This window comes from Crocodylus porosus, unplaced genomic scaffold (assembly GCF_001723895.1).
Source record: "Crocodylus porosus isolate Cpor-Errol unplaced genomic scaffold, CroPor_comp1, whole genome shotgun sequence".
Classification (NCBI taxonomy): Eukaryota; Metazoa; Chordata; order Crocodylia; family Crocodylidae; genus Crocodylus; species Crocodylus porosus.
Genome location: NW_017728906.1, coordinates 158468838 through 158480505, shown reverse-complemented (window position 1 = coordinate 158480505; position 11668 = coordinate 158468838).

Genomic DNA, 11668 nt, shown 5'->3' with positions numbered 1-11668 from the left:
TGCGTTGCATCCCACCATGTTTCCGTAATCCCCACTATGTCTGGGCTGGTGTCAGCCAGCAGGAGGGTGAGTTCCTCCTGCTTGTTACCCATACTACGAGCGTTTGTGTAGAGGTATTTGAGGCCTTCTGTGGATGTGTGTACTGACCCCCTAGTCCCAGTGTTACCCTGGCCCCTATCTCTTACCTGTTTATTCACTTTGCTCGTTGGTCTGGGCTGAGCTATAGTTCCTCTTCAGGAATCTCTTGGAGGAGGTGACTGAAGTCAGGTGTGCTGCTCCTGGTCCCTGCTAAGTTGAGGTTCTGGAGCAAGCCCGAGCTATACTGTGCCCCAATACAAATTTGCCGGAGCAGTATCTGATCGGCATCAGTGACACTAAGTGCTCCTTGGGTCACCAGGCATTGTTGCAAAGAACATATGCTGAAAGAGTCTCGCCCTTGCGCTGGAAAGTTCCCAGCAACTCCTAGTATGCACCCCCACTCCCTGTGGGTTGGCCAAAAGCATCCTGAAGTACCTGCATGCATTGCTGGGTGGTGATAGAGGGGTTCCAGAGTTTGGCAGTCCTCACAACCCCAAAGGCAGGCTCCCTCAGGACCTCCAGCAGATGGCGACGCCTATCCTCATCAGGTATTTGCCAAGTCAGTAAAGTCTCTTGAATATGGGAGAGCCAAGAGTCAAATCCTTCCTCCCCTGCAGGGACTGGAAGGGTTCCTGAGAAACTCCGGAGTCTCTTATAGGCTGGAGGAATGGGTCACCTCCCATAGAATCTGCTGGAAAACCCTCACCCATTCCGGGTTAGCTTCAGTACTAGCAGTTTGCCCCATTCCCCCCTGCATAGTCCCATCACTCCCGGAGGGTACGGCAGACTGGTTGGCATTGGACATGTCTCCTGGGGGCTCTCTCTCTCTCTGTACAAGGGTGCACAGCACTTGAATAATATTCTAGCACCCGCTATGTGGGAATCCTGGATGAGCCACCAAAATGTAACCTGGGTGGTACTCCAAGAGGTCCTCCCTCTCCAAATGAAGGGATCAAAGCAGGTGCACAAGTGCTGTGGGAGGTGTAGGGACTCTCCTCCCCCTATAGACCAGAGCCAGACCACCAATGGGGACTTAACCATATACCTTTTAATACTGGGAACATAACAAGCATAAATCAGAGGGTATAATGGACACTACAGTGCCCCAAGGGCACTTACAATCGTTGACAAAAGAGAGGGTTAACAAAATATAAAACACAAACAGCAGAACAAACAATACGGGTTGGTGAAAAATAAAAAGGCACAAAATGCAAAACATTAAATGACAAGGAAATAAAGGGCCTTGGTACCTGGAGGTGGAAAAAGGGGAGAAACACAATGGCCCTTTTCCACTGCAAGACAATTTCTTTCTTGTTATCTTACTTATCCCAGGTTACCTCAGCTGGGACTTGAACCCAGACCTCACATATGGCAGGTAGGAATGTTGCCCCACAGCCAGTACTACTCCAGCCTGCCAGGGCTCTTGACTTTCCTGGAGCCCCAGCCTCATGTCAAGCTGCCTGGCCTCTGATTGGAGGAGCTGGAAGCAGCACTGGGAACCTCTCAGGTCACTACTCAGATCCTGGCTGGAGTGGAGAGCCTCTCCTGCTGGCTGCAGCCTCTCAGGGATCCTGAAGCCCAGTGGGGAGCCTCTCCTGCTGGTCAGACACTGCACTGCTGAGAGTCCCACTGCTGCCTGTAGGTCCTGCTCTTCCAGGCTCTTCTGGGGCACTGCTCCTGCTCCACTGGCTCAGCTCTGTGAAGCTCCTTCCTTGTTGTCCCTCGCTGGTCTCTCCTGAGTCAGCCCATGCTGCCCCTTTTATCCCCCTCCAGGTGACTCAAGGGACCAATCAGTGGACACGGGGGGGGGAGGGGGCAGTCTCTGGGGCCTGATTGGTGAGGAAAAGGAATCCCAAGTCCTCCAATCATCTTTTACCCCTTCAAAACGCCTGGGCCAAATCATTACCAGATTGGTGAGGAAAGGGAATCCCATGTCCTCCAATCATCTTTTGCTCTTTCAAAACCCCTGGGCTACGTCACTGCTAGCTAGCCCGTCACATATGATTTAGGCCTGCAATATGGGTTGGCATGAGTTAAGTCAAATATCCATTTTGTGTTTTAGGTTCCCATCTTGTTCCCATCTTGTCTCCATGCCCTGTTGTGTAAGTATGTCGTAACCCAGGAGTCAGTAACCCCTCACACGCATGCTGGGCCTGGCACACAAGGCCATTTTGCTCCGCACACCACCGCCAGCCCAGGCTCCAAGCAGCTGGGAAGCTGCAAGCCCTGCTGCAAGCAGACTGGCCTCCGTGGGCCAGCTGCAGCCAGGAGGCTGCAAACAGCTGCTCCAGGCTCCAGCATGTCGGCACTCCAGCATCTTCCAAGGTAGACATTGTGGTTTTTTCAGCACTCTGGCCAAAAAGCATTGCCTACCTATGTTGTAACCTATGACTCACACCTACCCCTCCTATGTAGATTTCATAGATTATAGATTTCATAGACATTAGGGCTGGAAGGGATCTTGGAAGATCATCGAGTCCAGCCCCCTCCCAAAGGGCAGAAAGTCAGCTGGGGTCATAGGATCCCAGCAAGATAAACATCCAATTTGCTCTTGAAGGTATTCAGTGTAGGTGCTTGAACCACCTCTGATGGCAGACTGTTCCAGACCTTGGGGTCTCAGACAGTAAAGAGATTCTTCCTTATGTCCAGCCTGAAATGGTCTTGCAGGAGTTTATGACCGTTCAACCTCATTATCCCTTGGGGCGCTCTGGTGAACAAACGTTCCCCCAAATCCTGGTGGTCACCCTTGATAAACGTATAGGTGGCCATCAGATCACCCCTGAGCCTGCACTTTTCCAGGCTAAAGAGCCCCATGGTTCTCAGCCTGTCATTGTAAGGTCTGTTTTCCTGACCTCTGATCATGCGCGTGGCTCTTCTCTGGACTTTCTCAAGCTTCTCCACATCCTTTTTGAATTGTGGAGCCCAAAACTGGACACAGTACTGCAGCTGCGGCCTCACCAAGGCCGAGTGCAAGGGGAGAATGATGTCCCATAACTTGGTTCCTGAGGGATGAATGAGGGTGCTTGAGAGACAACGGCAGTAGGTCTAAAAATAGCTCCCTTTGAATGACCGAAGCATCAAAACCAATGCCTGGACCAACAACCCAGCCCTTGGAACCACCTTCAGCATTCAAGAAACAAAAGATGAGGCAACCCACCATTGTGCCAAGGCTGCACATACTCAGTAAGAACACCTGTAACCCTCTGGAGCAGGACTGACATTGCCTGGATATGCCCTCCTCATAGGAGATCATAGGTAGTCTGCCCCATAAAAAGGGGTAGTAAAGACTGACTCCTTGGGACACCCTCTCCATCTGGACAAGCACCACTCCACACCACCTATCCACCCTGAGGCCCTGCCAGCGACTCTCCTCTGAACAACACCTGCTGGACAAAGACCCCTTTCCAGCCTGGATAGGTAGCTATCACCCCCTACCCCCTCTTCAACCAAAGACTTGGACTCCGTTTCTCTTCCCTACCTAGACTGAGTCTCTTTCTCCTGCTGCCATTGTGAGTGCTTGTGTGTGCGTGTGTGTGGGAACCCATAACTTCATGGGGCTGTGTAGTGTGTTGTCTGTTTAATAAACCTGTTATTTTGAAACCCTGAGTTGTTTTTTTGTTGGTTTCCTGACTGTTTCCCCCTTGCCACCACTTATCTGCCCCCTAATCTCCCAGCTGTCTGCCTCAGTTTCCAGCCCCAAACTCCCCGGTTTCTGCCTCTCTCTCTTTCCTGGCTGTCTCTTCCTTGCCACCAGGCTTTTCACCTTGCACCATTGACCTCAAGTAACCCTGGGCCACTTGACCTTAAGTAACCCCAAGCCTCAGTTCCTCAGCCAGCTTCTCTCTAGTCTCCCGGTTCTGGAAACTTTTACTCCATACATTTTCTCTCTCACCTTAACCTTCCCCCAGGTATCCCAAGTACCTCAAACACACACAATCATACTGTACCATCCAAGTTAGAACTCACCTGTGTGTATGTGTAGATGGGTGGTTTGTGTGTGAACTGGTGAATATACATATGTATATGTCATTGTGTGCATGATATACAAATTAGTGATCTGTATGTGTATACTAAGAGTGTGGGTATTGACAGCTGATTGTTGTCTAATTTTTGGTGTGTATAGCATGTATGAGCTTGAATTGGTAATAGATGTGTATGTGCCTCGGCTAGTAATTTTGGATGTGTATGTGCCTAAGTTGGTAGTGTATGTGTGTGTGCATGCGCCTGGTGGGGGTGAATGCTCCTAGAGTGTGTGCATGCACCTAATTGATCTCTGTGTGTGTGTATGTGCAATTGTATACCATGCCCTCCTGTCAACAGCACGATATTAAGATCCTGAGCGTTGGCCTGACCCCGGTTACCAGATTTGCCCATCACTTTGCGGTGTGCTCATTTATTAGGGATACATTTCTAGGTTCTTTGTAATTCTATCAATGTGCTGCTTGTGTTACTTGTGTTTCTATACGGAGCTGTATATCTCCGTTCTGCAAATCCTCACCCCCGATGGAGCTATGGGTTTCAATGGGGCTGGGTTCCTCCAGTCACCAAATCAGTCATACACACAAATACACACAGATTAACGTGACATGCCTGACCTGGCTGGGTTGATCAGCATGGACAGGCTGACACCCTCATATGCCAGGAATCAGTTCATTAGAGCAACAATAAACTGCAGCCAGACATAAGCACACAGGTAAACAGAATACCTCTGAATCCGGCTGGGTGTCCAGCTGACACCCTCATGGGCCAGCATTCAGTTCATTAGAGCACGTCTGAGCCAAGCTGGGTCAATCAGCCTGTACAAGCTGATCCCCTTATGTGTTTCAAACTCAGCACGTCCCGTCTTTAGCCTCTTGATGAGCAGACCCCACAGTATTTCTGGGCTTCACAGGGATCTTTAGCTTAGGTAAAAGAAGCGTTGCTGCAGGTCAAGTGGGGAAGGAAAAGTAAAGAAGGACAAATACACCCAGTTACCACCAGTTTGACTATAAAAGTTATTTATTGCTAAGTATATGACATATATAATGGTACTAGTAGTAATAGACATGCAAAGGAAAACAAACACAAACAATTACAGTACTACCCTGGTTTCACTAAGTATTTGGGGAAACTTAGCTCAAGCTTAACTAATACAGTTTAGGTTCAGAAATCTAAGCCTAGAGAGAAAAAAAAAAGAAAAGAGAGAGAGAAAGAGCTGGGATCTCACCAGTCCAAGGCACTCAGGTTCCAATGCTGACAGGTAAAGTTCTTAGCACAATCCTTGAAGGGAGACAATATATTTCTTCCAGCTTCTCGGGAACCACAGCAGACAATGCCAGAGAGATTTTTCCTCTTGAAGCACACCTTTGCTGCTTTTTTACAGATTTTTATACCCTTGGTTCAGTTTCTTCAAAGCATTCTTTTAATAGTGTAAAGAATTGTCTTTTCTATTGACAAGGGGTTATTTGGTTTGGAACATCTCAAGAAACTGATCAATAACTAGGAAAAACATAAGGTTAAGGAATAACCAGACACTTAGGAGCCAGCTCAAAATTCTTATGTATAGCAGATATACTGGATGGGATACCTCATTGTTTTTTCAGAAACAATAGATAGCTTGCGGCATCAGGGTATTGGATTTTTACCTGTTGTGAACAAGCTTCAGCTTAGCATGACTTTTCCAGATCTTACTGTAGTTTTTTAACAGACTTAAGGGAATTATTGGTGTGTTCATAAACTTTTGTGGGGAGGACTTCCACCAGTCATCCCAGGAAAAGTATGACAGCATTTGTGGTCAGGACTGCAACAGGCTGGATGCTGTGATGAACCCTTGACCATTGTTCAAATGTTGCCCATACCCCCTCTGACTCGGTGTCTTGCCTCAGCATTCCCTAATCCGGCAACTGAGTTTTAGTCAATCAAGTTTAAATAGGCCTCCCATAGTAGGACCGGGGCCTGTATGGCCCAAGATGCCTATTAAACTTTACTTCTGCTTAGTTCTGGTTAGATGAGGTGCGGGGGTGGGGAAGAGGGGGGAAGTCCTTTGTAAATCCAGATTAGAATTGGTTTGATAAATGCTGAGCTGGGTGTGTGTAAATGTGGGTCGATTAACATTTCGAGCACAGATTCCCCATCATGCAGTGCTCCCCTGCTTCTCTGATCCCAGAATTCACTGCCGTCTTTGCTTCAGGCTTTCTGTTCTCCATCTGTCATGTAAATTAATTGTCATCTGGTTCTATCTCGGATGCAAATAAGACCTAGAGCAGTTACTCCCTTATCTGGAGGGCTTTAGGTGTGTCTCCCACTGCATCTTCATTGTCTTTTGTAATCAGCTCTTGTTCAGGGAGAGGGTGGTGGGGAGGGGAAATTCTTTGCGAGTCAGACAGGCTGTGTCCTGTGCCAGGGTTCCCCAAGAACATGGAGCTGAGAGGTAACACCCCACAGGGCAACATAATAATAAATGCACAGATATTTATCACATAACTAGAGTTTTGCAAATGTTAAACAAGCTTTCTGACATGCTTATGAGATAGGAAAGTAGTATTTCCATTTTACAATGGAGCCTGGTTTGTGACAGCACTAAGGTATCTATAAGTTCCCAAGAGACATGGCTTCTGGAGGATATCCTTTCTCTCACTTTTGCCCATGGAGAATAGCAATAAGGGATAGTTTGAGGGTGCAGACACACACCCTTTACTTAATTAAATTGACTTTACTATGTAGTGAAAGTAGAGCAGTAGATACATGACACACAGCCCTTCTACAAAGTAAATCACTCAAGTCCATGGTAAAATTATGCCTTGAAAAATGTGCAGTGATTTTACTGTGTTGGAATTTACTGGGTAGGATGTATTGTGGGTTTGCTTGCATAGGGCATTTGTATACAACACAAGGGTTTAATTCTCCCTAAACTGAAGGAGTGTTTTTTTAAAAACACCCCTTCAATTTAGGGTGAAGTAAACCCCTGTGTCATGAACACCTGCATCGGTGTCTGATCCTTACCCGCCTCTCCATGGGCAGGGAGGGGAGGGCGAGCTGCTGGTGGGCAGATCGGTTCTTGAGCTGCAGGGGAGGGGAGTTGGTGCTTCCCTCCGCAGCAGTGGCAGCCTCCCCTCAGGCGGTACCTGCCCATAGGCACCCAGCTCGGGCAGTCTCAGGGGGCACTGCAGCCATGAAGGGAAGCACCAGGGCCCTGCACAGCTCAGGCAGGCAAGCAGGCTCTGGGGAAGGAGATCAGGCTCCTCGCTTTTTTTTTTTCCTTTCTGTGGAGCCTGCCTGCACAGTCTGCTGCCAGGCTGCTGGTATAGTCTGCCTGCACAGCCCCTAAGCTGCACGGAGCCCAGTGCTTCCCTCCACAGCTGTAGGGTAGGTGTTTTACTTTGCAGCACCCCAAAGTTATTTGCTGTATCCCAAAGTCATTTAAGGTGCATTATGTCACTGAATGTGCTACAGCGGGTAGAATTAATGCACAATATGCTGCCAAATGTTCAAACAACAATGCCATTAAAGCGATGAGAAAGACATTTAACCCACTTTAAAGTGTCAACACCCATAGTTTCATCCTAGGGGAGCCTTTTGCTCAATGCAAACTGGCTTATGCCACCTTGTGGCCAGGCATTGTAATAATGCCTACTATAGGCAGCTACCTTGCGGGATTCTGGTCATGTGTCCACAATTTATAATGGAATAAATTTATTCTTGAGTAAAATCTGGGGTGCATTATCTTGGAGTAAATCTGTTGGGTGTATGCAGCTTAAGGCTGAGTTTTGATAACTAGTCAAGAGGGCTGTTCAAATTTTGTTAATCCTCATTTTATTCAGGAAAGAAACATATTGAACACTCATTTAATAGATGATCAGTTGTCTGAAGTTTTGATACATTCACATTCTAGAGTTGCTTTAAGTCAACACTTAAACATCAGGTTTGCACATCTGCTGTTTGATACTCTGATATGATTAATGATCACCCACTGCTTCTGTGGAAGAGAGAAACCTGGAACCTCAGCTGCAGAAAAAAATAAAATGAGCTTTAGTTTTATTTCCACATTTGTCCATTGCTTTTGCCAGCTTTTTTCTGCATTTGTATTGGTTGTCATTAATGTTTCAGCCACAATCTGTTGCTGTAAGGGAGCTTCCAGCACCACTCTACAGTTGCTGGAGCAACCCTTTCTCCAGTCCTGCTCCCAAGCTCAGAGAAAGTGGATGTCAGAGTCAACATATCTGAGGAAAGAAAAAGGGGATGTGCTAGAGCAGGGGTGTCAAAGATCCAGCCTGCAGAGCCATTCATTCAGCCCAATAAGCTCCTACAGGTAGTGGGAATTCAGGGGTGTGGAAATAGGGACAAAGCCTGCTGCTGAATTCCCAGCTATAGAGCCTCATTGGAGGCAGAGGGGTGAACAATAGCTGCAAAACCCCCCACCACTCCTGGGTCCAGATTTGACCTGGGGGACTGGAATGAGTTTGACACCTCACCCCATGCCCTCTCAATGGTCCCAGAGGAGTACAAAAATAGCTTGATGCTTAAACACAGGCAAAAGCTTTGAGTAACTACTGAGTGAATCAAACATGGAAGATTACATGTACTTGAATGAAGGATTCTATGTTAAAATACTACTTAATGCTGAGCTTGGAAGTGTGTTATGCTTCTTAAAAAGAGACTTGGCCATTTTAGAATCACAGCTGGCTTTTCATGTTTTTTAAATGTACTGTCTCTGTATTATATCTTTTTGCCTCCTACTAAAGAAAGTTTAATAATGTATCCTCTGTCATGCATAGCTGGGACAAAAGATGAACATATGGCAGTCTTTCATGTTGTCATTAAAATTATAAAAAATATTCTTTTTATGTTCTTTTGAACACGTGCCATTGTCTATTTGGAAAATGAGACTAGTATAGTCATTTTATCTTCCTTTGTTTGACTTGGCATATGTTAATTGTAAGTGCTGTATTGGAAGTTAGTTTTTTCACTGGGGACAATTTGTCACTGGAGCCAGCCTAAATGATCAGGCACATGACACTCAATAAAATAGTCTGAGATAACTGAAGCCCAGAGGTGTTATAATGTGTCTGTGTAATGGTGTCAAATAAGAAATTTACTTAGATTGGGGCACATTCATCTGGTTTTACTGCAAAAAGATTTTAAAGCCTGGCACATGAAGAAGAAAACTCTGTCTTTGAATGTGTCGACAGAGTAGCTTTGATACTCTGGTTTCTAATTCGTAATATAGTAGGTGTCAAAGAATGTGCTGGTGGAGAGATCAGCATTACCTCAGTTACTCCATGTGCCCTGAGAATGTCTATTTAATACAATGCACTGCATTCTGCATGAGAAAATGTCACTGCTCAGCCTGGGCTTTGGAGCTCCTCTGAGGGATGAATCCAAGAACCACTCCAGTGAACACAACTCTGCTTTTCTGCTTCCATACCATTTGATACTGCCATTGACATTCTGTTCAGGTGTAAGTGTATTGGAAAGAAGTGGCAAGTATGAGAGAATCCTTATCTCCTTGTAATTACACTGGAGTCCTCTTCCTGTTTACAGCCACTGCAGAATCGATGTGTGCCCCAGAAGCCACATGGTTGGCGGGGCAACGGTTGGCCTGCATCATGGTTATGTGTTTTGTTTAGCATTGAAAGTTAAGTGAGGCATTTGCAGTTAGCAACTGAGCCTGCTTCAAACACTGTTAGCCTTCTCTAGACACTGATTGTTAAAAGTTAGTTATTGTCATCTTTCATATCTAGAGCCTACCTGTTTTGGCTCCTTCAGTTATGACTTTGTCTTGGGGCACTTCTACATGTGATGGGGTTTTAGTCCTTAGGGTTGCATTCTATGCCCCCTAAATTGAAATGGCAAATTTTTAATTGAAATGGTGGGTTTTATTTTTCTGTCCCTGTATATATGTTATTGTCCTGCGACAGAAGTGGTAAGGGGCCTGATCTTAATTTTTTTTTTTTTGGCGGAGACTGCTTGCCTCTCTCATGGCCAAGGGGTCATTAATCTGTCAGCTCACCACCCCCACAGCTGCGGAAGGAGACAGACAGGCTCTACAGAAAAAAAGGGTTGGGCCCTTCACCGCTTCTGCCTTTAGCAGGCTCCTGTGGCCAACAGGATGCCTGGGGCTGCCTGGGAATGGGTTGGTTTGGCCCTGGGGCAGTGTGGAGGGCAGGAGGGCGGCTGGGTGTATTGGTGGCTGGAGAAGGTGGCAGGGATAGTGCACAGGGTGCTGGAAGCCTGGGTGGGATAGGGAAAGCTAGCAACCTGCCTGGGAGGCCCTGTGCACCATCCCTGCCACCTCCTTCAGCTGCCAGCACTCCCAGCTGCCTCCCTGTACTGGCCCAGGGGCAAGTCAGCCCATTCCCAGCAGTCCCAGACATCCTACTGGGTGCAGGAGTCTGCTGAAGGCAGAAGCAGCAAAGGGCCCAACCCTTTTTTTCTGTAGAGCCTATCTGTCTCCTCCCGCAGCTGGGGGGTGGTGAGCTGAGAGATTAATGACCCTTCGGCCATGAGAGGGGCAGGCAGTCTCTGCCAAAAAAAGAAAAATTACGGTCAGGCCCCTTACCACTTCTGTCACGGGACAATAACATATATACAGGGGCAGAAAAGATTTAAAAAAAAGATTAATGCTAAGGGATTAATTTGGGAACTCCTAAAGGAGACCCTTAAATATTTCTAAGTATATGCCTTAAGCATTCATTCTCCATATGAAACCCCTCAGCCTATCTCCTTCTGAAGCATTCAAACTAGTGGGTATGCTATACAGCAGCCAAGTAACTACTTCCTCCAGCTTAAGTTTTGAAAAATTTTGGGCTAATTAGGTGTTGCATAGAAAGATATTAAGGCATTGGTTCCTATATTAGGGAAGATAATAGATTCATAGATTCATAGAAGTAGGATTGGAAGGGACCTTGTAGATCATCAAGTCCGACCCCCTGCCCTGGGCAGAAGAGAAAACCAGGCTCAAATGACCGCAGCCAGGTAGACGCCAAGCCTCCTCTTAAAGACCCCCAGTGTAGGAGCCATCACCACTTCTCTTGGAAGTTGGTTCCAGATCCTAGCCGCCCTGACTGTGAAGTAGTACCTTTGGATGTCTAGTCTAAACCTACTCTCTAACAACTTGTGGCCATTATTCCTTGTTACCCTGGGGGGCACTAAGGGGAGCAAGGTCTCTCCCAACCTTGCTGGTCCCCCCTAGTGAGTTTATAGATGGCCACCAGGTCCCCCCTCAGCCTTCTTTTGCGAAGGCTGAACAGGTTAAGGTCCCATAGCCTCTCTTTGTAGGGTCTACTCTGGTGTCCCCAGATCATGCAGGTGGCAATAGTAATAAATGGGATCACAAGCGGCACAGAGCCCTTCATTTCCCCAGGCTCACAACTATCTGTTAAAGGGGTGGAGTTTAACAGAACCTCAGCTGCTCCATTCCTTGGTAATTGCAGACACATGTGATAACTGTTGCTCTGCTCGCAATTGCCTTGCAGTACAGCTGTTCTGCAGTAACTGCCTCTGTGACTGCTTTTACTTTACAGTAAGTGAAAGGAGGGACATAAACTGTCTCTGTGCCCACAGTTAACCAGAGAGAAACTTTCGTTGCCTCAGCTGCTTCATGGTTCATGGA